General features: G+C 50.5%; 2 long non-coding RNA genes across 4 annotated transcripts; both read right to left on the reverse strand.

Annotated features, from left to right (window-relative positions):
* Positions 1 to 785: 785 nt before the first annotated feature.
* Positions 786 to 6,318, reverse strand: LOC140001949 (uncharacterized). Of its 2 annotated transcripts, XR_011807773.1 has the most exons (8): positions 4,500 to 6,318; positions 3,842 to 3,921; positions 3,226 to 3,286; positions 2,503 to 2,778; positions 2,108 to 2,228; positions 1,752 to 1,848; positions 1,188 to 1,391; positions 786 to 1,104 (listed from the first exon to the last, which is right to left on the reverse strand). It is a non-coding gene; the product is annotated as an uncharacterized lncRNA (long non-coding RNA). The 2 variants fall into 2 exon arrangements; XR_011807772.1 differs by lacking the exon at positions 1,752 to 1,848 and having other exon boundaries at positions 4,500 to 5,100.
* Positions 6,319 to 8,781: 2,463 nt separating this feature from the next.
* On the reverse strand, positions 8,782 to 14,318 carry LOC140001950 (uncharacterized). 2 transcript variants are annotated; one of them, XR_011807775.1, is made up of 8 exons: positions 12,497 to 14,318; positions 11,838 to 11,917; positions 11,222 to 11,282; positions 10,499 to 10,774; positions 10,104 to 10,224; positions 9,748 to 9,844; positions 9,184 to 9,387; positions 8,782 to 9,100 (listed from the first exon to the last, which is right to left on the reverse strand). It is a non-coding gene; the product is annotated as an uncharacterized lncRNA (long non-coding RNA). The 2 variants fall into 2 exon arrangements; XR_011807774.1 differs by lacking the exon at positions 9,748 to 9,844 and having other exon boundaries at positions 12,497 to 14,317.
* Between the last annotated feature and the right edge of the window lie 227 nt (positions 14,319 to 14,545).

A 14,545-nucleotide genomic window follows, 5' to 3' on the forward strand; every position in this document is an offset into this window, starting at 1 on the left:
ACCCCTACACTCCCCTACACTCCCCTCCCCTATCCTACCCTACACACCCCTACACTCCCCTCCCCTATACTACCCTACACACCCCTACACTCCCCTCCCCTATACTACCCTACACACCCCTACACTCCCCTCCCCTATACTACCCTACACACCCCTACACTCCCCTACACTCCCCTCCCCTATACTACCCTACACACCCCTACACTCCCCTCCCCTACACACCCCCACACACCACTACACTCCCCTATAATCCCCTCCCCTATACTTCCCTACACTCCCCTTCGCTACACTACCCTACATTACCCTATGCTCCCCTCCCCTATGCTCCCCTATGCTCCCCTCCCCTATCCTATCCTACACTCCCCTAAACTCCACTCCCCTACACTACCCTATACTCTCCTACGCTCCCCTCCCCTCTACTATGCTACACTACGCTATGCTACACTACGCTATGCTACACTACGCTATGCTACACTACGCTATGCTACACTACGCTATGCTACCCTCCCCTACCTCCTCTACACTGTCTTCCCTTCCCCTCCCTCCCCTCCCTCCCCTCCCCTCCCCTCCCCTCCTCTTCAATCCCCTCCCTCCCCTCCCTCCAATCGCATCGCATCGCATCGCATCGCATCGCCTCCCCTCCCCGCCCCTCCCCTTCCCTGCCCTCCCCTGCCCTCCCTTCCCTTTCCCTTTTCTTTCCCTTCCCCTCCCCTCCCCTCCCCTCCCCTCCCCTCCCCTCCCCTCCCCTCTCTTCCTTTTATTCCCTCCCCTTCCCTCCCCTCTTGTCTTCTTTCTTTCAGGTAAGTTCAGATCGCTTCAGTCGTTCTCGTAGCTCATATCCCTGGCTGATTCACGCGAACCCATCAGCAGCAACCAGAAGCGCTCCAGCTGCTGTGTCACTAGTTGAGCAACAGTCTGCAACTGGGAATCGCTGACTTTGTTCTGTGGCTCAGACAGGTGCCTTTCAGTTGCACCCTGGCCTGGACGTGTCCTCTTGCTGTGTCCCCACCTACATCGCAGTTCTGCTTAGAAGCAGCAGCAGGCTTTGGAAGATGTCCCACTCCTTCCATTTTCAGTGGTTTAGCTTGGCTAGCCGGGTGGTGTCTGTCAAGAGAAGACAACAAAGAGATTTGGGTTAGAAACAGCTAACTGAGTAGTTCCTTTCCACAAGGGCAAGGAATATTTACCCGTTCCTAATGGAGGCTGCAGTGTCAGAGATAACGACAGGTCCTTCCGAGAGCTTTGAAATATCCCTTGGGGATGCTGTGTCCAGAGGACCAGAGCAAACCTGTCTAAAGTACACCGTGGAATCACTCGGAATTACTTCCTAGCACAGAAGCATGTGTCCGATACGGCTTCGGCTGGTTTCAGTGTTCTTCTGCACCTCATACCTAAATTAAGATAAGAGGTCTCAATGCAGATGGACAGCTTGAGAAACAGAGAAATCACTGATGTGCTTTGAGTACTTCTAAGGACTGAGAACTAAATAAAGCCAATGTTGTAACATTAAGGATTGGTTAGAAAAGTAAACGTTAAAAACAAGTAAAGGAGAAGAACAAGTACGCTTTCTTAAAGTATCTACTGTACTTAAAGGATCTTTAAGCAAGTAAATAAGTAATGAAATATATACGCAGAGAGAGAGAGAGAGAGAGAGATACAGAAACCTAAGAAACTGCTGCGCAGCTTAGCTTCTTGCTCTCTTTTCTAAAAGTCCTAGTGAATACAGCATCTGCGTGCGTTACAAGCATTACCCTCAGTCCAGCACAGGTACACACGAGAGGACAGCCTGCAGGTTGCGGAGGCAAAGAAACTGCTCTGGCTGGATGTGAAGAGCCAAGACACAAGTTGCTGTCAGGGAAAAGATACACAGAGGGGATGGATGAAAAACACGGAGTGTGCTTCCGACCTTCACAACTTCTAAGCAAGCGGAGATGAGGTTGTGGAAGAACCAAATGAGCTGTTGATCTAGAAGCAGCCTGAAGACTGTCCTTAAGCAGGGCCTTGCATTCTTCATTTTTATAGCATTGCTTGCCTTCAAGTGCACGATCATGATTTTATGAACTTTCTACCACTACAGAAATGCACCGGATTCTTTCACAAAACTTACGGGTGGTACTTGGAAATATTGGTCAGCATTCTCTATTTCCTTCGTCATCTCAATTCTCTTTTGGCCTGGGAAGCTTTTCAGAGCAGAGGAGAAGATCCGCTGTAATACGGAGTTTTGGATCCTGCAAAGGAAACGAAGAATCCTACTGACAACTCTTTTCAACCTCACCTGCAACCATCACAGAAAAGAAGACCGAAAGAACACCGCTTTAGCATGGGAAGCATACATTTGAGCATAGGTGTCCTAGAGCTGAAGCCAGGTTAAGCAGGTTCCAAACAAGGTGAAGGAGCACACCCATAAAGCATTTCCATTAAGCTGTGCTTGCAAACAAATGGTTTAAAGACTTAGATTTTCTTACAAGTGAAGAATGAAAAAATAAAAAGAAAGAAAATTACCAGGACATCCAGTTTTCCTCTAGCTTGCTTTGCTTCTTTCCGAATCTGAGTCTTGAGTGACAATCAGGGAGCAGCATTGTGCAGAAATGCCAAAGCCTCCCCAGCTTGTCGTACCTTCATCGACAAGGGCTTTGATACTGCTGCCTCCTCAGCACCATCAGCAATTTCCTAGGAAAGCTGGTGTCCACCAGGTCAAATAGGAATGGGAAATCCCTCTTGCCACAACTTCACACTCACACCAGAGTTGGCAGGACAGGCCGATGGACAGAGAAGTGTCTGTAAGAGTGTTAGAAAACAGGCTTTAGATTTCCGTCAACCCAGGAAAAATTACTTGCTCATCCCCTCAAACTGAACTCTCAGTAGAAGGAGGTGATCCCAAGCTGCATTCCTGACATCTATGCTGCAAAGTCATCCAGTGGGACATGTTACTGTACCAGCCTGTTACGAACAGGAACAGGAGTTTGAGGTTATGCTGTTTGAGTAGAATTAAGCTCAAAGAGTTAGTCCTTTGGTATGTTTTTTGTCTGCAAGTGTTTTCACTGTTTCCCAGACAATGTCTCCAGCAAGCTGGCTGCTTGCTTCATTTGTTCTGTTCTGTTCTGTTCTTTTTGATTCTGTTTTGTTTTGTTTTCTCAGCAAGGATTCTTAGAGAAATGAGATTAAAGTGATCATATTGTATGTCCGTCCCTCCCTCCCTCCCCTTCGCTTGTCCAGAGCTTTTACCTTGTCCACCAGCTTGAATGAACTCGGTCATAGGCGCAGGTGTGTCCAAGCAATTCTGTTCCTAGAGATGTTGTGAAAACAGACAGCTAAGGAGTGGGGAGAGGACGTGCTGCTGTCTGCAGTGTGACCTCAGCGCTTACCAAACAGTAGGGAATACACAGAGAAGGGCGTTAGGAAAACTTCAAGCCCCAGACACATTTATGTGGAAACCATATTTCCCAAGATAACGCTGGACACAACTGCATAATCAAAATGGATTCATTTCTTGGTTCATCCAACTCCTAGGTTTTAGTTTTAAAAAGTTTCTGTCTTGGCTTAAAGCACTCTTCCAATCTCTATTTCCAGTTACTAGGATTTCCTGAAATAGCTCATCCCATTTTTTTCTTTGTACAATCTCCCAGCCTCTTTGTTTTCCTCTCCCCAAGAAACTTAGAGCTGCTCTCTTCCTACTTGGCAACTAGATATGGAGCTGTATCAGCCAGAAGGAAGTTTCCTTCACACCTTCCGCTTCTTACGGTATCTGGACCTTTACTCTTACTCGCCCTTCCTACATTAGCACAAAGAAAGCTGTCTGGGAGATCTGATGTCTTGTTTTCCAGAAGCTACCCTGAATCACCTTTACGAGAGCTGTCCCACGCTGCGAGCACAAGTCTTGCAGTCTGGCCAGATATTTGCCTTCTAAGTCGATAATCAAACCTGTCAAGTTAAGAACACGTAACCAATGGAGAGGAAATCCTTTTATTTTGCTCCGAATTCACTTTTTTTTTTTTTTTTTTTTTTCCTAGACCAAGACTGAATCGTGGGAAACCAGCAAAACTCTGGTGAAAAATGAAATGAAAAATGTTAAGGTCAGGCAGCTTGCCCACTGCAATTGCTACCCTGAAAGCAGATGGAGTGCATCTTCATACCCCACAGCCTGAGACACTAGTCGACAGGCCAGCCCATGTGATGAAGTCCATTGCTGTCCTGAATTTTAACGTGACAGGGGGACTCTTAAGCCTCTTGTTTATGCTTTAGTACTTGCGGTCTCTGGGAGGACCACAGCACACTCTTCTCTGTCTCCCCTTATTTGTTGATCGTCTGTAGGAAGAAGAGAACGTGCAGAGGCCCTCAGCCGTACATTGGGTCTGTTCTCACTCTGTGCAGCTCCATCATTGAGCAAAGTACCAACCTTGGTGCTTCTGTCAGGACTTGACACAAACTACAGAATACTAAAATGAAGCATTCACAACAAAACCGCATTGTTTTCCCCAGCCAAGCATCAAAACACTTACAGAAGGGCATGGTCCCTCTCTGTGCACCTCAAGGGGAGATCCACAAATCCTCACGTGGTTTCATCACATCCAGCACCCTTCTCTGTCCCTCCCAGCTAAACGTGCGCAGAGGCAGCTGTTGCCAAAGTGCTGTGGTGACACAATTCAGTTCTGTTTCTGAAGTCATCACCGCAGGCGCCTCCCAGTGACGGCACAACACTCTCTGTTGCTAACGCGTATGTCTCAGAAACAGCTAGAGAAGTACCACTGTGCCCAAACTGACTTGAATTAGAGTAGTTCAAACATTATTCCCTGCTCCCCTACATCTGTGGAAGGTGTGTGATCAAACTTTTCCTTGCGAAGGGATTACAGACCAAAAGAGCTTGATTCTGAGACGTTGCCCGTCCTTGTAGAGCAGTTCACCTTTTATTTCCATGTCAGAAAAAAGAAGGTGAAATCAACAATTCTCTTCCTCCGAGCTGGGAATATGAAATAACCCCAATCATCCAGGAAGCCTTAATAAGGAAACTATGCACTTCCTTGTTAAACATCTTGTTTCTTGGGAAAACTTTTCCAGTCCTTTGCAACTGCGGTGGTCTGAATCGGCTGGGCAGCCGAGTTCCAGCACGGCCGCTCTCTCCCTCCCCCTCCTCCAAGGGAAAGGGGGAGAAAATACGATGCAAAGGGCTCAAGGGCTGAGATAAGGACGGGGAGATCACTCAACAACTATCGTGACGGGCAAAGCAGACTCAGCATAGGGAGACAGTAAGAGTGATTGCCTCCTACCAACAAACTAGACACGTGAGAAACAAAGGAAAGAAACCCAAAACATCTTCTCCCCATCTGCCCTCTTCCACCTCCTCCTCCTGAGCAGCGCAGGGAAACAGGGGACTGAGGGCTGCGGTCAGTCCCTGATGCTTTGTCCCCGCCGCTCCTTCTCGCTCCCTCCCTGCCCCTGCTCCCCGTGGGGTCCCTCCCACGGGATGCCGTCCTTCCCCAGCTGATCCCACACGGGCTGCCCACAGGCAGCAGCTCCTCAAGCACTGCTCCCACACGGCTCCGTCCCACGGGCTCCATCCATCCATCCATCCATCCATCCATCCCCCAGGAGCAAACTGCTCCAGCACGGGTCCCCCACGGCTGGGCGGCAGCTCCCCCCAGACCCCCTGCTCCTGCGGGGGCTCCTCTCCACGAGGGGGCTGCAGCTGCGGCCCGGGGCCTGCTCCTGCGGGGGCTCTCTGTGGGCCGCAGCCGCCTCCAGGCCACATCCACCTGCTCCACCGGGGGCTCCTCCACCCACGGGGGGGCTGCAGCGTGGAGATCTGCTCCATGGGCTGCAGGGGGACAGCCTGCTCCACCAGGGGCCTCTCCCTGCACAGCCCGCAGGGGAACTGCTGCTGCCTGCCTGCAGCGACCCTGCCCTCCTGCTGCACTCACCTGGGGGGGCTGCAGGGCTGCTTCTCCTCTCTTTCTCCCTCCCTGTGAAACAGCTTCTTGTTGTTATTTATTTTCTCCTTTCTTCAATATGCTCTCCCAGAGGAGCAAGCGACATCGTTTCTTGGCTTGGCTCTGGCCAGCAGTGGAGCTGTTATCTAACGTGGGGCAGCTTCTAGATTCTCCTCACGGAAGCCACCCCTATGGCCCCCTGCTACCAAAACCTGGCCACGTAAACCCACCAGAGCAACTCTTCCGGTGAAGAAATTTTTCGTAATAACCAACCAGAACCTCCCCTGGTACAACTTCAGGGGTTTTGTTCTTCTCACTTGGGGCTTGGGAGAAGAGAACGATCCCCACCTCTCTGGAGCCTCCTTTCAGCTTCCTGTAGAGCACAGGAAGGGCTCCCCTGAGCCTCCTTTTCTCCACGCTGAACAACCCCAGCTCCCTCAGCCGCTCCTCACCAGACTTGTTCTCTAAACCCTTCACAAGCTTCAGAGCCCTTCTCCGCACACGCTCCAGCACCTCGAGCTCTTCGCTGAACACAGTGCTCGAGGTGCGGCCTCAGCAGAGCCGAGCACAGAGGGACAACCGCTTCCCTAGTCCTGACGGCCACTCTATGTCTGATACAAGCCAGCTGTAGAGATATTGATATACATATATATGCAGCACTAGTACATGTTCCTTGGAAAACCGGTCCAACTCTCTTCAAACCCCGTACATTGATGGTTTCCTCTAACTTGCACTGACGCTTCAGCTGGATCCTCTAAATCCCATTTTACTGCTTCTGCTTCCTAAGCAGGTGACAGAAACTCCTAAGCGGAGAGCAGAGGAGTTGTAGTTCTGTATCCAGGAAATATTTGGAAGTTTGGAAGATGCTTCCCTTGCTCAGCTGCCATCCCTATGTTAATCAATCACCCGATCTTTTGCCTTCCAGCAAAAGTCTTGATGCAGTTCTTAAGGAAAGTTCTTTCTGAAAATCCTCAGCCACCTCTGTGCACGCCAAACCTTTCCTGGCACTGTGCAATGCGCGGATGGCAGCGATAAATCAGGTCGTGGAATGAATGGCAACGCGTGGGGAGGGACTTTTCAGGTGGCTTCGCGCTGTTTCGCAGGTCCCTGAATTAGAGGTAATGAGGAAACAAGCGGTAGAAACAAAACCTTGAGGGAGGCTGAGATCAAGAATTGGCTACAGTGTTCAAGAGGACCTTTGGGCAGTGGGCAATTGCTGGCTGGCTCCAGGCGCGTGTCTGAGGGTCTCTGACCAACTGGGATTTGGGTGCGTGGACAGCACATGGGGCTACGGGGAGAGGACATGTAGGAGTGAAAAAGGGCAATAAACGCCTCCTGTTCAAGAGCCATCAGGAGTGTGTGTCTTGCGTCCCTTCAGCAACACAAAGATTTGGCTCCAGATCCAAAATGTCATGTATTTGGCAATTTTATTTACAGTAGCACTCCCAACCCCTCCCATCCCCTCTTTTCCCTTCCCTCCACTCCCCTCCCCTATGCTCCCTGTCCCTACACTCCCCTACACTCCCCTCCCCTATACTACCCTACACACCCCTACACTCCCCTACACACCCCTACAATCCACTCCCCTATACTACACTACAAACCCCTACACTCCCCTCCCCTATACTACCCTACACACCCCTACACTCCCCTCCTCTATCCTACCCTACACACCCCTACACTCCCCTCCCCTACACACCCCCACACACCCCTACACTCCAATCCCCTATACTACCCTACACACCCCTACACTCCCCTACACTCCCCTCCCCTATACTACCCTACACACCCCTACACTCCCCTCCCCTATACTACCCTACACACCCCTACACTCCCCTCACCTACACACCCCTACACTCCCCTCCCCTACACACCCCCACACACCCCTACACTCCCCTACACTCCCCTCCCCTATCCTACCCTACACACCCCTACACTCCCCTCCCCTATACTACCCTACACACCCCTACACTCCCCTCCCCTATACTACCCTACACACCCCTACACTCCCCTCCCCTATACTACCCTACACACCCCTACACTCCCCTCCCCTATACTACCCTACACACCCCTACACTCCCCTACACTCCCCTCCCCTATACTACCCTACACTCCCCTCCCCTATACTACCCTACACACCCCTACACTCCCCTCCCCTACACACCCCTACACTCCCCTCCCCTACACACCCCCACACACCCCTACACTCCCCTCCCCTATACTACCCTACACACCCCTACACTCCCCTACACTCCCCTCCCCTATACTACCCTACACACCCCTACACTCCCCTCCCCTACACACCCCCACACACCACTACACTCCCCTATAATCCCCTCCCCTATACTTCCCTACACTCCCCTTCGCTACACTACCCTACATTACCCTATGCTCCCCTCCCCTATGCTCCCCTACGCTCCCCTCCCCTATCCTATCCTACACTCCCCTAAACTCCACTCCCCTACACTACCCTATACTCTCCTACGCTCCCCTCCCCTCTACTATGCTACACTACGCTATGCTACACTACGCTATGCTACACTACCCTATCCTACCCTCCCCTACCTCCTCTACACTGTCTTCCCTTCCCCTCCTTCCCCTCCCTCCCCTCCCCTCCCCTCCCCTCCTCTTCAATCCCCTCCCTCCCCTCCCTCCAATCGCATCGCATCGCATCGCATCGCCTCCCCTCCCCGCCCCTCCCCTTCCCTGCCCTCCCCTGCCCTCCCTTCCCTTTCCCTTTTCTTTCCCTTCCCCTCCCCTCCCCTCCCCTCCCCTCCCCTCCCCTCCCCTCCCCTCCCCTCCCCTCCCCTCCCCTCCCCTCTCTTCCTTTTATTCCCTCCCCTTCCCTCCCCTCTTGTCTTCTTTCTTTCAGGTAAGTTCAGATCGCTTCAGTCGTTCTCGTAGCTCATATCCCTGGCTGATTCACGCGAACCCATCAGCAGCAACCAGAAGCGCTCCAGCTGCTGTGTCACTAGTTGAGCAACAGTCTGCAACTGGGAATCGCTGACTTTGTTCTGTGGCTCAGACAGGTGCCTTTCAGTTGCACCCTGGCCTGGACGTGTCCTCTTGCTGTGTCCCCACCTACATCGCAGTTCTGCTTAGAAGCAGCAGCAGGCTTTGGAAGATGTCCCACTCCTTCCATTTTCAGTGGTTTAGCTTGGCTAGCCGGGTGGTGTCTGTCAAGAGAAGACAACAAAGAGATTTGGGTTAGAAACAGCTAACTGAGTAGTTCCTTTCCACAAGGGCAAGGAATATTTACCCGTTCCTAATGGAGGCTGCAGTGTCAGAGATAATGACAGGTCCTTCCGAGAGCTTTGAAATATCCCTTGGGGATGCTGTGTCCAGAGGACCAGAGCAAACCTGTCTAAAGTACACCGTGGAATCACTCGGAATTACTTCCTAGCACAGAAGCATGTGTCCGATACGGCTTCGGCTGGTTTCAGTGTTCTTCTGCACCTCATACCTAAATTAAGATAAGAGGTCTCAATGCAGATGGACAGCTTGAGAAACAGAGAAATCACTGATGTGCTTTGAGTACTTCTAAGGACTGAGAACTAAATAAAGCCAATGTTGTAACATTAAGGATTGGTTAGAAAAGTAAACGTTAAAAACAAGTAAAGGAGAAGAACAAGTACGCTTTCTTAAAGTATCTACTGTACTTAAAGGATCTTTAAGCAAGTAAATAAGTAATGAAATATATACGCAGAGAGAGAGAGAGAGAGAGAGATACAGAAACCTAAGAAACTGCTGCGCAGCTTAGCTTCTTGCTCTCTTTTCTAAAAGTCCTAGTGAATACAGCATCTGCGTGCGTTACAAGCATTACCCTCAGTCCAGCACAGGTACACACGAGAGGACAGCCTGCAGGTTGCGGAGGCAAAGAAACTGCTCTGGCTGGATGTGAAGAGCCAAGACACAAGTTGCTGTCAGGGAAAAGATACACAGAGGGGATGGATGAAAAACACGGAGTGTGCTTCCGACCTTCACAACTTCTAAGCAAGCGGAGATGAGGTTGTGGAAGAACCAAATGAGCTGTTGATCTAGAAGCAGCCTGAAGACTGTCCTTAAGCAGGGCCTTGCATTCTTCATTTTTATAGCATTGCTTGCCTTCAAGTGCACGATCATGATTTTATGAACTTTCTACCACTACAGAAATGCACCGGATTCTTTCACAAAACTTACGGGTGGTACTTGGAAATATTGGTCAGCATTCTCTATTTCCTTCGTCATCTCAATTCTCTTTTGGCCTGGGAAGCTTTTCAGAGCAGAGGAGAAGATCCGCTGTAATACGGAGTTTTGGATCCTGCAAAGGAAACGAAGAATCCTACTGACAACTCTTTTCAACCTCACTTGCAACCATCACAGAAAAGAAGACCGAAAGAACACCGCTTTAGCATGGGAAGCATACATTTGAGCATAGGTGTCCTAGAGCTGAAGCCAGGTTAAGCAGGTTCCAAACAAGGTGAAGGAGCACACCCATAAAGCATTTCCATTAAGCTGTGCTTGCAAACAAATGGTTTAAAGACTTAGATTTTCTTACAAGTGAAGAATGAAAAAATAAAAAGAAAGAAAATTACCAGGACATCCAGTTTTCCTCTAGCTTGCTTTGCTTCTTTCCGAATCTGAGTCTTGAGTGACAATCAGGGAGCAGCATTGTGCAGAAATGCCAAAGCCTCCCCAGCTTGTCGTACCTTCATCGACAAGGGCTTTGATACTGCTGCCTCCTCAGCACCATCAGCAATTTCCTAGGAAAGCTGGTGTCCACCAGGTCAAATAGGAATGGGAAATCCCTCTTGCCACAACTTCACACTCACACCAGAGTTGGCAGGACAGGCCGATGGACAGAGAAGTGTCTGTAAGAGTGTTAGAAAACAGGCTTTAGATTTCCGTCAACCCAGGAAAAATTACTTGCTCATCCCCTCAAACTGAACTCTCAGTAGAAGGAGGTGATCCCAAGCTGCATTCCTGACATCTATGCTGCAAAGTCATCCAATGGGACATGTTACTGTACCAGCCTGTTACGAACAGGAACAGGAGTTTGAGGTTATGCTGTTTGAGTAGAATTAAGCTCAAAGAGTTAGTCCTTTGGTATGTTTTTTGTCTGCAAGTGTTTTCACTGTTTCCCAGACAATGTCTCCAGCAAGCTGGCTGCTTGCTTCATTTGTTCTGTTCTGTTCTGTTCTTTTTGATTCTGTTTTGTTTTGTTTTCTCAGCAAGGATTCTTAGAGAAATGAGATTAAAGTGATCATATTGTATGTCCGTCCCTCCCTCCCTCCCCTTCGCTTGTCCAGAGCTTTTACCTTGTCCACCAGCTTGAATGAACTCGGTCATAGGCGCAGGTGTGTCCAAGCAATTCTGTTCCTAGAGATGTTGTGAAAACAGACAGCTAAGGAGTGGGGAGAGGACGTGCTGCTGTCTGCAGTGTGACCTCAGCGCTTACCAAACAGTAGGGAATACACAGAGAAGGGCGTTAGGAAAACTTCAAGCCCCAGACACATTTATGTGGAAACCATATTTCCCAAGATAACGCTGGACACAACTGCATAATCAAAATGGATTCATTTCTTGGTTCATCCAACTCCTAGGTTTTAGTTTTAAAAAGTTTCTGTCTTGGCTTAAAGCACTCTTCCAATCTCTATTTCCAGTTACTAGGATTTCCTGAAATAGCTCATCCCATTTTTTTCTTTGTACAATCTCCCAGCCTCTTTGTTTTCCTCTCCCCAAGAAACTTAGAGCTGCTCTCTTCCTACTTGGCAACTAGATATGGAGCTGTATCAGCCAGAAGGAAGTTTCCTTCACACCTTCCGCTTCTTACGGTATCTGGACCTTTACTCTTACTCGCCCTTCCTACATTAGCACAAAGAAAGCTGTCTGGGAGATCTGATGTCTTGTTTTCCAGAAGCTACCCTGAATCACCTTTACGAGAGCTGTCCCACGCTGCGAGCACAAGTCTTGCAGTCTGGCCAGATATTTGCCTTCTAAGTCGATAATCAAACCTGTCAAGTTAAGAACACGTAACCAATGGAGAGGAAATCCTTTTATTTTGCTCCGAATTCACTTTTTTTTTTTTTTTTTTTTTTTCCTAGACCAAGACTGAATCGTGGGAAACCAGCAAAACTCTGGTGAAAAATGAAATGAAAAATGTTAAGGTCAGGCAGCTTGCCCACTGCAATTGCTACCCTGAAAGCAGATGGAGTGCATCTTCATACCCCACAGCCTGAGACACTAGTCGACAGGCCAGCCCATGTGATGAAGTCCATTGCTGTCCTGAATTTTAACGTGACAGGGGGACTCTTAAGCCTCTTGTTTATGCTTTAGTACTTGCGGTCTCTGGGAGGACCACAGCACACTCTTCTCTGTCTCCCCTTATTTGTTGATCGTCTGTAGGAAGAAGAGAACGTGCAGAGGCCCTCAGCCGTACATTGGGTCTGTTCTCACTCTGTGCAGCTCCATCATTGAGCAAAGTACCAACCTTGGTGCTTCTGTCAGGACTTGACACAAACTACAGAATACTAAAATGAAGCATTCACAACAAAACCGCATTGTTTTCCCCAGCCAAGCATCAAAACACTTACAGAAGGGCATGGTCCCTCTCTGTGCACCTCAAGGGGAGATCCACAAATCCTCACGTGGTTTCATCACATCCAGCACCCTTCTCTGTCCCTCCCAGCTAAACGTGCGCAGAGGCAGCTGTTGCCAAAGTGCTGTGGTGACACAATTCAGTTCTGTTTCTGAAGTCATCACCGCAGGCGCCTCCCAGTGACGGCACAACACTCTCTGTTGCTAACGCGTATGTCTCAGAAACAGCTAGAGAAGTACCACTGTGCCCAAACTGACTTGAATTAGAGTAGTTCAAACATTATTCCCTGCTCCCCTACATCTGTGGAAGGTGTGTGATCAAACTTTTCCTTGCGAAGGGATTACAGACCAAAAGAGCTTGATTCTGAGACGTTGCCCGTCCTTGTAGAGCAGTTCACCTTTTATTTCCATGTCAGAAAAAAGAAGGTGAAATCAACAATTCTCTTCCTCCGAGCTGGGAATATGAAATAACCCCAATCATCCAGGAAGCCTTAATAAGGAAACTATGCACTTCCTTGTTAAACATCTTGTTTCTTGGGAAAACTTTTCCAGTCCTTTGCAACTGCGGTGGTCTGAATCGGCTGGGCAGCCGAGTTCCACCACGGCCGCTCTCTCACTCCCCCTCCTCAAAGGGAAAGGGGGAGAAAATACGATGCAAAGGGCTCAAGGGCTGAGATAAGGACGGGGAGATCACTCAACAACTATCGTGACGGGCAAAGCAGACTCAGCATAGGGAGACAGTAAGAGTGATTGCCTCCTACCAACAAACTAGACACGTGAGAAACAAAGGAAAGAAACCCAAAACATCTTCTCCCCATCTGCCCTCTTCCACCTCCTCCTCCTGAGCAGCGCAGGGAAACAGGGGACTGAGGGCTGCGGTCAGTCCCTGATGCTTTGTCCCCGCCGCTCCTTCTCGCTCCCTCCCTGCCCCTGCTCCCCGTGGGGTCCCTCCCACGGGATGCCGTCCTTCCCCAGCTGATCCCACACGGGCTGCCCACAGGCAGCAGCTCCTCAAGCACTGCTCCCACACGGCTCCGTCCCACGGGCTCCATCCATCCATCCATCCATCCATCCATCCCCCAGGAGCAAACTGCTCCAGCACGGGTCCCCCACGGCTGGGCGGCAGCTCCCCCCAGACCCCCTGCTCCTGCGGGGGCTCCTCTCCACGAGGGGGCTGCAGCTGCGGCCCGGGGCCTGCTCCTGCGGGGGCTCTCTGTGGGCCGCAGCCGCCTCCAGGCCACATCCACCTGCTCCACCGGGGGCTCCTCCACCCACGGGGGGGCTGCAGCGTGGAGATCTGCTCCATGGGCTGCAGGGGGACAGCCTGCTCCACCAGGGGCCTCTCCCTGCACAGCCCGCAGGGGAACTGCTGCTGCCTGCCTGCAGCGACCCTGCCCTCCTGCTGCACTCACCTGGGGGGGCTGCAGGGCTGCTTCTCCTCTCTTTCTCCCTCCCTGTGAAACAGCTTCTTGTTGTTATTTATTTTCTCCTTTCTTCAATATGCTCTCCCAGAGGAGCAAGCGACATCGTTTCTTGGCTTGGCTCTGGCCAGCAGTGGAGCTGTTATCTAACGTGGGGCAGCTTCTAGATTCTCCTCACGGAAGCCACCCCTATGGCCCCCTGCTACCAAAACCTGGCCACGTAAACCCACCAGAGCAACTCTTCCGGTGAAGAAATTTTTCGTAATAACCAACCAGAACCTCCCCTGGTACAACTTCAGGGGTTTTGTTCTTCTCACTTGGGGCTTGGGAGAAGAGAACGATCCCCACCTCTCTGGAGCCTCCTTTCAGCTTCCTGTAGAGCACAGGAAGGGCTCCCCTGAGCCTCCTTTTCTCCACGCTGAACAACCCCAGCTCCCTCAGCCGCTCCTCACCAGACTTGTTCTCTAAACCCTTCACAAGCTTCAGAGCCCTTCTCCGCACACGCTCCAGCACCTCGAGCTCTTCGCTGAACACAGTGCTCGAGGTGCGGCCTCAGCAGAGCCGAGCACAGAGGGACAACCGCTTCCCTAGTCCTGACGGCCACTCTATGTCTGATACAAGCCA

This window comes from Anas platyrhynchos, chromosome 2 (assembly GCF_047663525.1).
Source record: "Anas platyrhynchos isolate ZD024472 breed Pekin duck chromosome 2, IASCAAS_PekinDuck_T2T, whole genome shotgun sequence".
Classification (NCBI taxonomy): Eukaryota; Metazoa; Chordata; class Aves; order Anseriformes; family Anatidae; genus Anas; species Anas platyrhynchos.